General features: G+C 31.7%; 3 non-coding genes across 3 annotated transcripts; 2 read left to right on the top strand and 1 right to left on the bottom strand.

Moving 5' to 3' along the window:
• Nucleotides 1-3,517: 3,517 nt before the first annotated feature.
• Nucleotides 3,518-3,600, top strand: Trnal-cag. Its single transcript has one exon. It is a non-coding gene; the product is annotated as a tRNA-Leu (tRNA).
• Nucleotides 3,601-3,878: 278 nt separating this feature from the next.
• Trnal-cag lies at nucleotides 3,879-3,961 on the bottom strand. The gene has a single exon. It is a non-coding gene; the product is annotated as a tRNA-Leu (tRNA).
• A 409-nt stretch (nucleotides 3,962-4,370) lies between these two features.
• Trnal-cag lies at nucleotides 4,371-4,453 on the top strand. Its single transcript has one exon. It is a non-coding gene; the product is annotated as a tRNA-Leu (tRNA).
• The last annotated feature ends 8,020 nt before the right edge of the window (nucleotides 4,454-12,473 follow it).

Here is a 12,473-nt window from a genome sequence, read left to right as displayed (position 1 = left end):
CTCAATGCAGCAGCAGCAGCAGCGGCAGCGCAGAAGCAAACCGATCGACAGCGTCGGCGACGCTCTGTGTGTGTGTGTGTTTGTGCGTGAGAGTGTGGGAGCAAAAGAGAACCCCAGAGAGGAGCAACGGCGGGCAGAGAGCGTAATTTGCGTTACTTGCTGGCCGTCTGCCCACATGATGTTGTATACCAAAAATAAAATAAAAGACAACGCCGACATCTTTTACGTCATTAATGAGAGAAGACAACGTGGTGGCGTATACGTCACCATCTCAGTAAAAAGGGTGATAGGAGGGTTGGCTACCTTGCGTTGCCTTTCTAAGTTCTAATCAGTAGCATTAAGAGAGAGAGGCCTTTGGTTTGTTTTCCTCGAACAGAATGGGACACACCCCCCGCGCCCTTATGACGTTTATAATATACTTTTCGTACAACCTTTATTGGCTTGAGCCATGGCTTAAAGTTGCTGGCTTCTTCTTTTCAACGCGTAGGCGTAAGCTGTTGAGAGAACAAGACAAAACGAGAAAAATAGAGAGAGACAGAGGAGGCGGGGTAGTGCTGCACGTGTGCAACCACAACCAAAAATTAAACAACAACAAAAATATCTGCATATGCACAAAACATTCGTATTATTATTATTTGAAAAAAAAAACACATTTTATTATTTGTATTATTATTATTATTTGCATTTGAAATGAAACTTGTTTGTGTTCTGACTCGTTTTCTCTTTGGCCTTTCTTCCATAAATATTACGTATACGCCCCCCACGCAAAGGAAATACTTTGGACCTGGAATGAAACAATGAAACCTGTTAATTAACTTTGTACAAATTTGGCACTAAGAGTCGCCACAAAAATAACAACAACAACAATTAGAGTTAAAAGAGACAATGCAGAAATTGATTAATGCTTTTGTCCAAATATCTTCCAGCCAACTGGCGGCATCTTGTGTGTGTGTGTGTGTGTTGCTTTTTTAGGTGGAGCAATCTTTTGACTTTGAACTTGAAGGAGATCATTGACTTGTCTGATGGAACTTTATTTGAAACCAATTGAAGGGGCCAGTATCTTGCCCTTATGCATTGGGTACTTTCATTTTGGCCACAAGTTTGTGCCATGTAGTGAAAAATAGTAAATAAAAGATATTAATCTATATAATAGGAAACATTTCTAGCATATCAAGTGAATTATTCTTAACAACGTTTCAAAGTTTTGCTAATTATTTTATTCATATAGCTAGTAAGGGTATAAAAACTACCACAATGTTAAACTTGGCCAAAACTTTTGTTTTTTTTTTTTGGTTTTTAAATTTTTGCTTCATTATTTTTTATGATATGCATTTTTTTTTCTTGGCTTAAGTATTTGATTTGGGTCCTTTTAAGGCTTCAATTCTTCACACTTAATTGACTAATAACAAAACAAATATCTTTTACTCTGCTCGAAGAAGTTATTTGCTTTTCGATGAATTTGGAAAATTTTGGTAGTTTTCCACAGTTGAATTTAGTCTGCAGACGTTTCTGGCTAAGACGAAATGGAAAGAAAAGGGATGGGAGGAGAGTGGAGGTTCTTCTGTTCAGCCATCTACTTAAGGTGAATATGAATATGTATTTATCATGGTTGTATGCATTTAACATTTGACTTTGATATTTTCTATGGTTGACCTACATAATACCCCCTTAAATACCAATATATGTATAATTTTTCCCCCCTATTGTTATGGTAATTTACACACAACCTCCAGAACAGTAATGTGTGTGTGTGTGTGTGTGTTTTTTTTTTTTTGGCTGCACCTAAAACGAACACCAAACTCCAAACCAAATCGAAGTCGAAATGCAACTGCACCCACCCGCTGGGCCTAAAGCAAATAGTTTCAATGAATGTTTCATGTGTATCCATCTATTGCCCCAACTATGTATATTCCTCTCTTCTGCTACCCCTTCCCTCCCTTCCATTTGTTATTATTTATACGTATTTATATTGTGATCAATGTGACAGTGGCAAACACAAATTTTGATTGATGATGCTTGATTGACATTCGGGCAATTTGCTAATTTTATTTTATTTCTTACAAACTGGCTCGAATTGCTGCATTTAATAATTCAGTGGAAAAAATATGGGTCAGATAAGTTCTAGTTCTTGCGCTTTTTGTCCGCTCTGCTCTGTCCGATCACTGATCACTCCGATCACAGACTGATCATTAATCATAATGAATTGTTTTTTTTTTTTTTTTGAATTGCCATCAAAGTGGAAGGTACATTTAGTGTCTGCCCAAGACATGTATGTCTAGAGAATAAATTTAACAAGTAAATTAATGAGAATTTTAAGCTTAAACTTTAATTAACTTTTTTCAATATTCTTTTTTTTTTCCGATTAACATATACAAATGCCTATCAAATGTCTACCATCAAGCTATAAATATGAAAAAATAAACACAAAAATGTAATTTATTGTGGCTTCAACTTAATGTATACCCTGTAATAGGTAAAGAAACAAACTAAATTTGCTAATATGTACATATATGGAGAGATACATATATATTGCTTGACTTTTAACAAGTAAATTTCTTAAATATTATATAGACTTTTGCTCAGCTTTGTATACCCTTTAATTGCATGTTTTATATAGCATATAAACGCGCAACTCTCGAGGCTCAAAGTCAAAGTGGAGCAAGCGTAGCGCGTCAACTTCAACTAATTGAAATGCATTGAAAGTGCGTGCGATCTAGCAACAACAACAAAGACAACTGCTACTGCAACAAGTGCAACAACAAATGCAACAACTGACAGCAGCTGCAGCTGCTGCCTTAAACTGCGTGTGAAATGTCAAAGCTTTTTTTCATACACGCATATATGTATGTATGTATGTATGTATATGTATATAAATTTTAAACATTTTTCGTTTAGTTTATTGTATAACTTAATTATTTTGCATAAACTACTTATATATGTATAAAACTTTGTTACTTTTATTTTCGGTTAATCTGCTGTCACTTGCATAATAATAAATCGAAATAAATATAAAAAGTGACACTTGCCAATCGTCGGTCGCTCATTTTGCTTGATATATGATGTTGACCTGATTTCTTGTTGTTGTATATACATATATAGTATACAATATAGTATTATTATTATCATTATTTTCCATCTACCGACCGACCAACCGACCGACTGACTGACTGACTGACTGACTAAACATTTTCGAGCCTTGTCAGTAAGTCTCAAAGTGTACACACCTTTATTTTTTTCTTCTTTTTTTTTTGTTGTGTGCGATGCAGACAAAATGACAGACAGAAGGACAGGAGAGATAGAGGGAGATGCAATTTGTCTTTTGCCTTTGGGGCGCCGCTGCTGCACATGCAATAATTCATCCAGAATTCAACATGTGGGCAGTAGCAATGGCAGAATCCGAGTCAGAGGCAAGTTCAAAGTGTTAAGTGTGAATTGTGATTGGCCTAACACATGTAAGACATGTCGTATACGTTCTCTCTAAGGCATCGAATCACTGTGACTGAGCGCCATTCAGGTAGTCAGGATGGCCGAGTGGTCTAAGGCGCTGCGTTCAGGTCGCAGTCTACTCTGTAGGCGTGGGTTCGAATCCCACTTCTGACAAACTATTTTGTTTTCAAAATGAACATCAAATGGTTTCCCTATTTCTCTATCAATCTAATAATAAAATATCTAGAGAAAAAATACGTTATTTGTTAAAAACCTTGAAAAAAACTGACAATTAGATTGTGTATGTAGTATAAAGTTGAAAGAATTTCTCGAAAACAATTTAAACAGATTTTGTAAAATATGTATACAATTTTTTTTTTCAAGTAATATGTATTTTTTTCATAAAGTATTTAAAAAAAAAAAATTTTTTTTTGTTTTGTGAAAAAAATTCTTGTCAGAAGTGGGATTCGAACCCACGCCTACAGAGTAGACTGCGACCTGAACGCAGCGCCTTAGACCACTCGGCCATCCTGACTGTGTTTCCACCAGCAATTTATAAAAATTGAAATGAATTCAAAAGAGATCAGGCAATCATTTTGATTATTTTTTTTATAATTAAAATAATAGGAATAAAAGATAAATACAAAATTTTTTTTTCTTGTTTTATTTGAATCCGAATTGAATCCGTTTGTCTGTGTGTGTGTATAAGTTTTAAACAAATCTGAGAAAGTAATTGAATCGAATATTGAAAATCTCATGTACATATTTATATATGTATATGTATTTTAAGGTTTCTATAGCTTGATATATATTTGATTTGAGGAGGATTACATTCTTTGATATAGCAATTTAAATGACCCTTTCAATTTTTTTTTTTTTTTTTGTTGTATGCTCTTTCAATTTGGTTATTTTCAATTTTAATTTTCTGGTTGAATCAACACATGGTCAGGATGGCCGAGTGGTCTAAGGCGCTGCGTTCAGGTCGCAGTCTACTCTGTAGGCGTGGGTTCGAATCCCACTTCTGACAAGAATTTTTTTGCCACAGTTACTAATGATGATGATGATGATAGTAATCTCTCTTGCAATCAGACAAAACGATTCTCAGGAATTCCATTTATTGGCTGCGTTGTGAGGGATAATCTAGTAATTTTACCGAAATGATCTACAATAACAAATAAATCAATTTGTATGCGGCTTAATTGTTGTTGTCAATATTCTAATCACAATCAGACTCAGTCAGACAGTCAAGTAAGTAAGACACTCACTCACTCACCCACCAAGCCAGCCAGACAGCAAGCAGTAGTCAGTCAGAGTCAGTCAGTCAAGTCAGTCAGTCTGTCAGTTGGACAAGACCACACACCAATAATAAAATAATGATGATGACGTTGAATTATCGCTGTCTGGCATCGCCACACTTACATATATACAGTGAAACCTCGATATAACGAACTTCGTTATAACGAAAAACCCAATATAACGAATTTTTTGTTAAGTCCCTTGAAAGGACTAAGGTTTTACATTTCAGTACCTATAGCGAATCAATAGATATAACGAATAATTTTGCGATCCCCCTCAGATTCGTTATATCGAGGTTTCACTGTATATGTAATATGTATGTATGTCTATGCTTCTGTTTCAAGTCCGACAACTCATTCGGATCGATTTGAAATTGCTGACTTGCTGCTCATTCTCCCAGATCGATCCAATTTCGCATTTAGCTTATATTTTTACAAATGTTTTTCTTGTTTTTTATTTTCGCGTAAATAATATAAATCGCATACAAATCGGCAGACCCATAAAATCTAAACAACTAAAAAAACACAGAGACCAATGTTTAATTGCTCGCAACACTTTATAATGATAAAACTAAACAAATTCAATAAACATAGCGACGTACACTATACCCTATAGAATCTAGTAATTATGTTTCCTGTAGATATATTCAAAGGTGGAAAGATAGATTTTCTCAAAGGCCTGTATTGATTAGAAAGAGTTTTATATATTTTATGCTTGTAATTGATGTCGACAAAAGCCCCTTTCCATGTCATAGGTAATTGACAGGGTATTGACAGTCTGTTTGCCGCAGCCTTCTTGGAAAAAAAAGAAATAAACAAAATAAAATTGTTTTTAACTATGAGTGATGTGACAGCTTTTAAGAAAATATTTATATTTATGACATTTGAATTGGCTTTTAAATTCAACCAGAGACAACAAATTGTAATAGACATTCAATGCAAAAGCAGCTTAACACCTGTGTATGAAATTGATGGAAAAACTTTTAACACTTTTAATTAAGAATTTCCAATAATTTATGATTTAAAGATGAAGATAAGAAATCATGTACCCTGTACATTTAACTTGTCTCTTCACTGTATGTAAAGATGTTTGGAAATACTTATGCCGACTTTAATATACCATACACCCAAGAAAACAATATCCATAAATATTTGAACTCTTATTTAATACATAATCACACAGTGTGGATAGTTATAGCAGTAAAATCAAACAATTTAGGTACATAATGCGAAATTAAGGACTTTACGTTACTTTTTGTCAAAACATTCTGATTAAAGATTCGTGAAATTTTTAGTTACTTTTTCTTTAAATTAAGATTGAAACAGGATCTCTTTGGGTTGCGACATCGTGTTGGACCTGGTAAAATTCAGTCAGGTACTCGAGGTGAGGAGAGCATGCAGAGCACCTCCTCCGTCCTCCTTACATGGACTGAGAATTGGCGATTGGTTTTAACCCTCTCATCATAAATTCTTATGATGATTGGTACATTCGTACCAATGACCATTTCAACCTGCTTAAAGAGTTCTTTGGCAACTTGGAGGATTTCAGGAACGTTGCCTGTCTATATTTCATTGAAGTCTTTCCAGAGACGGGATACAAAGGACATCTATTCGTTGCAGCAGCCAATCGGGACATTTTATTGGCATTAAAATCTCAAAAAATAAAATTTTCATCTTTTCTGAGAAAATCATGATTTAGTAAAAATTATGTTATTTTTGCAAGGAAAATCCCTAAAACCTCAAATTTTCTCACCTAACCACAACTTTGTGAACCTGTAATAGTGTCAATTTTTGACCGATTTTTGAAATTCATATATCAGTTTATCCATCAGCAAATTGACTTTCAGTTGGCATTAAAACCTCAAAAAGTAAAATTTACATCTTTTCTGAGAAAATCACGATTTAGTAAAAATTATGTTTTTTTACATAGAAAATCCCTAAAACCTCAAATATTCTCACCTAACCCCAACTTTGTGAACCTCTAATAGTGTCAATTTTTGACCGATTTTTGAAATTCATATATCAATTTATCCAGCAGCAAATTGACTTTCAGTTGGCATTAAAACCTCAAAAAGTAAAATTTTCATCTTTTCTGAGAAAATCACGATTTAGTAAAAATTATGTTTTTTTACATAGAAAATCCCTAAAACCTCAAATATTCTCACCTAACCCCAACTTTGTGATCCTGTAATAGTGTCAATTTTTGACCGATTTTTGAAATTCATATATCAGTTTATCCATCAGCAAATTGACTTTCAGTTGGCATTAAAATCTCAAAAAGTAAAATTTTCATCTTTTCTGAGAAAATCACGATTTAGTAAAAATTATGTTTTTTTACATAGAAAAGCCCTAAAACCTTAAATATTCTCACCTAACCCCAACTTTGTGAACCTGTAATAGTATCAATTTTTGACCGATTTTTGAAATTCATATATCAGTTTATCCATCAGCAAATTGACTTTCAGTTGGCATTAAAACCTCAAAAAGTAAAATTTTCATCTTTTCTGAGAAAATCACGATTTAGTAAAAATTATATTTTTTTTACATAGAAAAGCCCTAAAACCTTAAATATTCTCACCTAACCCCAACTTTGTGAACCTGTAATAGTATCAATTTTTGACCGATTTTTGAAATTCATATATCAGTTTATCCATCAGCAAATTGACTTTCAGTTGGCATTAAAACCTCAAAAAGTAAAATTTTCATCGTTTCTGAGAAAATCACGATTTAGTAAAAATTATGTTTTTTTTTACATAGAAAATCCCTAAAACCTCAAATATTCTCACCTAACCCCAACTTTGTGATCCTGTAATAGTGTCAATTTATGACCGATTTTTGAAATTCATATATCAGTTTATCCATCAGCAAATTGACTTTCAGTTGGCATTAAAATCTCAAAAAGTAAAATTTTCATCTTTTCTGAGAAAATCATGATTTAGTAAAAATTATGTTATTTTTGCAAGGAAAATCCCTAAAACCTCAAATTTTCTCACCTAACCACAACTTTGTGAACCTGTAATAGTGTCAATTTTTGACCGATTTTTGAAATTCATATATCAGTTTATCCATCAGCAAATTGACTTTCAGTTGGCATTAAAACCTCAAAAAGTAAAATTTTCATCTTTTCTGAGAAAATCACGATTTAGTAAAAATTATGTTTTTTTACATAGAAAATCCCTAAAACCTCAAATATTCTCACCTAACCCCAACTTTGTGATCGTGTAATAGTGTCAATTTTTGACCGATTTTTGAAATTCATATATCAGTTTATCCATCAGCAAATTGACTTTCAGTTGGCATTAAAACCTCAAAAAGTAAAATTTTCATCTTTTCTGAGAAAATCACGATTTAGTAAAAATTATGTTTTTTTACATAGAAAATCCCTAAAACCTCAAATATTCTCACCTAACCCCAACTTTGTGAACCTGTAATAGTGCCAATTTTTGACCGATTTTTGAAATTCATATATCAATTTATCCAGCAGCAAATTGACTTTCAGTTGGCATTAAAATCTCAAAAAGTAAAATTTTCATCTTTTCTGAGAAAATCACGATTTAGTAAAAATTATGTTTTTTTACATAGAAAATCCCTAAAACCTCAAATATTCTCACCTAACCCCAACTTTGTGATCCTGTAATAGTGTCAATTTTTGACCGATTTTTGAAATTCATATATCAGTTTATCCATCAGCAAATTGACTTTCAGTTGGCATTAAAACCTCAAAAAGTAAAATTTTCATCTTTTCTGAGAAAATCATGATTTAGTAAAAATTATGTTATTTTTGCAAGGAAAATCCCTAAAACCTCAAATTTTCTCACCTAACCACAACTTTGTGAACCTGTAATAGTGTCAATTTTTGACCGATTTTTGAAATTCATATATCAGTTTATCCATCAGCAAATTGACTTTCAGTTGGCATTAAAACCTCAAAAAGTAAAATTTTCATCTTTTCTGAGAAAATCACGATTTAGTAAAAATTATGTTTTTTTACATAGAAAATCCCTAAAACCTCAAATATTCTCACCTAACCCCAACTTTGTGATCCTGTAATAGTGTCAATTTTTGACCGATTTTTGAAATTCATATATCAGTTTATCCATCAGCAAATTGACTTTCAGTTGGCATTGAAACCTCAAAAAGTAAAATTTTCATCTTTTCTGAGAAAATCACGATTTAGTAAAAATTATGTTTTTTTACATAGAAAATCCCTAAAACCTCAAATATTCTCACCTAACCTTAACTTTGTGAACCTGTAATAGTGTCAATTTTTGACCGATTTTTGAAATTCATATATCAGTTTATCCATCAGCAAATTGACTTTCAGTTGGCATTAAAACCTCAATAAGTAAAATTTTCATCTTTTCTGAGAAAATCACGATTTAGTAAAAATTATGTTTTTTTACATAGAAAATCCCTAAAACCTCAAATATTCTCACCTAACCCCAACTTTGTGATCCTGTAATAGTGTCAATTTTTGACCGATTTTGAAATTCATATATCAGTTTATCCATCAGCAAATTGACTTTCAGTTGGCATTGAAACCTCAAAAAGTAAAATTTTCATCTTTTCTGAGAAAATCACGATTTAGTAAAAATTATGTTATTTTTGCAAGGAAAATCCCCAAAACCTCAAATTTTCTCACCTAACCACAACTTTGTGAACCTCTAATAGTGTCAATTTTTGACCGATTTTTGAAATTCATATATCAGTTTATCCATCAGCAAATTGACTTTCAGTTGGCATTAAAACCTCAAAAAGTAAAATTTTCATCTTTTCTGAGAAAATCACGATTTAGTAAAAATTATGTTTTTTTACATAGAAAATCCCTAAAACCTCAAATATTCTCACCTAACCCCAACTTTGTGATCCTGTAATAGTGTCAATTTTTGACCGATTTTTGAAATTCATATATCAGTTTATCCATCAGCAAATTGACTTTCAGTTGGCATTGAAACCTCAAAAAGTAAAATTTTCATCTTTTCTGAGAAAATCACGATTTAGTAAAAATTATGTTATTTTTGCAAGGAAAATCCCCAAAACCTCAAATTTTCTCACCTAACCACAACTTTGTGAACCTCTAATAGTGTCAATTTTTGACCGATTTTTGAAATTCATATATCAGTTTATCCATCAGCAAATTGACTTTCAGTTGGCATTAAAACCTCAAAAAGTAAAATTTTCATCTTTTCTGAGAAAATCACGATTTAGTAAAAATTATGTTTTTTTACATAGAAAATCCCTAAAACCTCAAATTTTCTCACCTAACCACAACTTTGTGAACCTGTAATAGTGTCAATTTTTGACCGATTTTTGAAATTCATATAGCAGTTTATCCATCAGCAAATTGACTTTCAGTTGGCATTAAAACCTCAAAAAGTAAAATTTTCATCTTTTCTGAGAAAATCACGATTTAGTAAAAATTATGTTTTTTTACATAGAAAATCCCTAAAACCTCAAATATTCTCACCTAACCCCAACTTTGTGATCCTGTAATAGTGTCAATTTTTGACCGATTTTTGAAATTCATATATCAGTTTATCCATCAGCAAATTGACTTTCAGTTGGCATTGAAACCTCAAAAAGTATTTCATCTTTTCTGAGAAAATCACGATTTAGTAAAAATTATGTTTTTTTACATAGAAAATCCCTAAAACCTCAAATTTTCTCACCTAACCACAACTTTGTGAACCTGTAATAGTGTCAATTTTTGACCGATTTTTGAAATTCATATATCAGTTTATCCATCAGCAAATTGACTTTCAGTTGGCATTGAAACCTCAAAAAGTAAAATTTTCATCTTTTCTGAGAAAATCACGATTTAGTAAAAATTATGTTATTTTTGCAAGGAAAATCCCCAAAACCTCAAATTTTCTCACCTAACCACAACTTTGTGAACCTCTAATAGTGTCAATTTTTGACCGATTTTTGAAATTCATATATCAGTTTATCCATCAGCAAATTGACTTTCAGTTGGCATTAAAATCTCAAAAAGTAAAATTTTCATCTTTTCTGAGAAAATCATGATTTAGTAAAAATTATGTTATTTTTGCAAGGAAAATCCCTAAAACCTCAAATTTTCTCACCTAACCACAACTTTGTGAACCTGTAATAGTGTCAATTTTTGACCGATTTTTGAAATTCATATATCAGTTTATCCATCAGCAAATTGACTTTCAGTTGGCATTAAAACCTCAAAAAGTAAAATTTCATCTTTTCTGAGAAAATCACGATTTAGTAAAAATTATGTTTTTTTACATAGAAAATCCCTAAAACCTCAAATATTCTCACCTAACCCCAACTTTGTGATCCTGTAATAGTGTCAATTTTTGACCGATTTTTGAAATTCATATATCAGTTTATCCATCAGCAAATTGACTTTCAGTTGGCATTAAAACCTCAAAAAGTAAAATTTTCATCTTTTCTGAGAAAATCACGATTTAGTAAAAATTATGTTTTTTTACATAGAAAATCCCTAAAACCTCAAATATTCTCACCTAACCCCAACTTTGTGAACCTGTAATAGTGCCAATTTTTGACCGATTTTTGAAATTCATATATCAATTTATCCAGCAGCAAATTGACTTTCAGTTGGCATTAAAATCTCAAAAAGTAAAATTTTCATCTTTTCTGAGAAAATCACGATTAGTAAAAATTATGTTTTTTACATAGAAAATCCCTAAAACCTCAAATATTCTCACCTAACCCCAACTTTGTGATCCTGTAATAGTGTCAATTTTTGACCGATTTTTGAAATTCATATATCAGTTTATCCATCAGCAAATTGACTTTCAGTTGGCATTAAAACCTCAAAAAGTAAAATTTTCATCTTTTCTGAGAAAATCACGATTTAGTAAAAATTATGTTTTTTTACATAGAAAATCCCTAAAACCTCAAATATTCTCACCTAACCCCAACTTTGTGATCCTGTAATAGTGTCAATTTTTGACCGATTTTTGAAATTCATATATCAGTTTATCCATCAGCAAATTGACTTTCAGTTGGCATTGAAACCTCAAAAAGTAAAATTTTCATCTTTTCTGAGAAAATCACGATTTAGTAAAAATTATGTTTTTTTACATAGAAAATCCCTAAAACCTCAAATATTCTCACCTAACCTTAACTTTGTGAACCTGTAATAGTGTCAATTTTTGACCGATTTTTGAAATTCATATATCAGTTTATCCATCAGCAAATTGACTTTCAGTTGGCATTAAAACCTCAATAAGTAAAATTTTCATCTTTTCTGAGAAAATCACGATTTAGTAAAAATTATGTTTTTTTACATAGAAAATCCCTAAAACCTCAAATATTCTCACCTAACCCCAACTTTGTGATCCTGTAATAGTGTCAATTTTTGACCGATTTTTGAAATTCATATATCAGTTTATCCATCAGCAAATTGACTTTCAGTTGGCATTGAAACCTCAAAAAGTAAAATTTTCATCTTTTCTGAGAAAATCACGATTTAGTAAAAATTATGTTATTTTTGCAAGAAAATCCCCAAAACCTCAAATTTTCTCACCTAACCACAACTTTGTGAACCTCTAATAGTGTCAATTTTTGACCGATTTTTGAAATTCATATATCAGTTTATCCATCAGCAAATTGACTTTCAGTTGGCATTAAAACCTCAAAAAGTAAAATTTCATCTTTTCTGAGAAAATCACGATTTAGTAAAAATTATGTTTTTTTACATAGAAAATCCCTAAAACCTCAAATATTCTCACCTAACCCAACTTTGTGATCCTGTAA

The sequence above is a fragment of the Drosophila willistoni genome, assembly GCF_018902025.1.
Source record: "Drosophila willistoni isolate 14030-0811.24 chromosome XR unlocalized genomic scaffold, UCI_dwil_1.1 Seg41, whole genome shotgun sequence".
NCBI classification, from domain to species: domain Eukaryota; kingdom Metazoa; phylum Arthropoda; class Insecta; order Diptera; family Drosophilidae; genus Drosophila; species Drosophila willistoni.
The sequence above is the reverse complement of the archived record's forward strand: the minus strand, read 5'-3'. Positions and strand labels throughout refer to the sequence as shown.